Here is a 2,151-nt window from a genome sequence, read left to right on the forward strand (position 1 = left end):
CTCGTGGTATCTTGGTCCTGAGGGGTTTATCTGCCCTACATTCTGTATTTTGAGAGCTCTTATGTGTACCAGTGTACAGGCTCTGATTTAACTTGATTTGTAAGATAGAACTGGGTCATGACAGTGGGGAGGAGGAAGCACTAAAGAGTTATAGGAATAGTGTGTGTTTCGTAGGTCTATACTGCACCCTGGCCAACTCATTCCTTCCTTGAGACCCACCCTTCTGTGAGCACATGTCCCATTGTCTACTGATGGGGGATACACTCTTTTAAGGTAGCACCTACTACTTAGTATTTCAGTTTATTTAAATTTTAAGCATACTGCATTCTCAGGAATGAAAACCCCCAAAGATAGAAATCCTTCTCTTACCTTTATTTAACCTCAATCCCTATTTCATATTCATCCATTTCTACTTAACAACTGAACCCCCAAATTGAACCCACTCTCTGCTAGTCCATTCCTATTCTTTGGACCCAGCAAGGCTGCAAATCTTTAGGGAAGCTGCTGGTAGGTTTGAACCCCCGACTTTCCTTTAAGTTATTAATTCAACATTTCTCAACAATTAAGGTGTATTAGCTTGTATGCCTCTCAGATTTTGAAAAAGGCAAATAAAAGCCATTATAGATGTATTTGTCCTTCTTTCTTACATAGAAGTTGGGAAGTAATCACCAGAAATGTAAAACATTTAGTGTTTTCCCTTTGAGTTTCAAGCTCTTGACCCTCCCAGTAGGGTAAGTGCAAGCAAGGAGCATTTCCTTATGATGGAGAGAGAGGGGCTCACAGTGAGAGTGAAGTGAGAAAAATAGGAGGAGAGAAAAGGAGGGCAAAAGTATAGAAAAACGAGGCTTCTCTATGAAACAGTTGTTAGGCTAAGTCTAGTGAAATAGAGCTGATTTTGAACATAGTTCATGAACTCCAATTGGCTCTTGGATTTTTCAGTTTACAGTATGGTCCTGTAAGGAATCAGCTCCATCAATCGCACCCCCTCCCTCCGTGCATCGTAACCCGCCCCCCACCATGTATCATAACCTCTCGTGTATCATATCCCCCCCACTCCCGCACTGTAGCAAGTTTATTCCCATTCCTAGACTCTCACTCATAACCACCACCATCTGAGTGGATTTCAGGCTCATTTTGTGTGTGTCTGCAAAGAGCCACTGGTGGGCTTGAACTACTATTGACCCTGCACGGAGCCTGCCTGGTCCCAAACCACTGCCACAACAGGGATCCCGTGAGGTATTCTCATTTAAAAGTCTTTGTAATTTCTTGAGTAGAAAGGCTTTCCCCAGGCTCAGGGGGGGGTAGTAGGGGAAGTGGAGGGAATTCCTACTGGGCGGCCTCGGCAGGCACAGCCTCCTGTTCTGCTGGCTGCCACTTGCCCTGGCCTTGGGCTCTGGCACTGAGGTGTGGCCAGAACTCCAGGGCAGTGCCTGCTGAGAGGGCTAGAGCTCGGCTCCCAACTGCGGGGAATCACCAAGATCTAAGAAGGAACCCATGAAATCACATTACGTGCTATTTAGTTCAAGAACGACTTGACACTGCTTGAGAGACTGGTAGGAAGATCGGAAAGGTTTCCGGGAGTCACCTTTGGGTGAGAACTGAGTGGATAGCCGGCCAGTCCAGGCAGGGCGGGCGGGGGAGGCTGGGGAAAGCATGGTGGGCAGAGACCTGGAGAACGTGGGAGGACCAGCAGGCTTCCCGCTGTGAGAAAAGGGGTGGGCAGGGCAGGTCCCACAAACCAGTTTTATGCAGATGCTTCCCCCACCTACCGGTTTAGTTTCGTCTCCCTCCCCCAGTCTCCAGCAGGGACCTCAGCCCTTTGGCTATTGATTCCTCTGTCATTCTGCCCTGCTTTCCCGCCATGCCACGTGCCCAACCGGTCAATTAATCCTAAACAATTGGGGAGTGTTCTGCCATTCAGTCACCAGCATCCTCCTGCCAGCCACACTCTAGGGAGATAACAAAGATAAAGATGTGGCTGGGAAATAATTTTAGGGCATCAGAATCCTTTTCTTTTTTTTTTAAATCACTTTATTAGGGGCTCATACAACTCTTATCACAATCCATACAAGCCCATTTGTACATTCATTGCCCTCATCATTCTCAAAACATTTTCTCTCCACTTAAACCCCCGGCATTAGGTCCTCATTT

At 47.0% G+C, this 2,151-nt stretch overlaps 1 pseudogene; it reads right to left on the reverse strand.

The window, feature by feature from the left end:
* Positions 1–1,442: 1,442 nt before the first annotated feature.
* LOC101645245 overlaps positions 1,443–2,151 on the reverse strand; it is a 6,824-nt pseudogene continuing 6,115 nt past the window's right edge.

This window comes from Echinops telfairi, unplaced genomic scaffold (genome assembly GCF_000313985.2).
Source record: "Echinops telfairi isolate 266 unplaced genomic scaffold, ASM31398v2 ScPeMD7_3533;HRSCAF=4204_0, whole genome shotgun sequence".
NCBI lineage: Eukaryota > Metazoa > Chordata > Mammalia > Afrosoricida > Tenrecidae > Echinops > Echinops telfairi.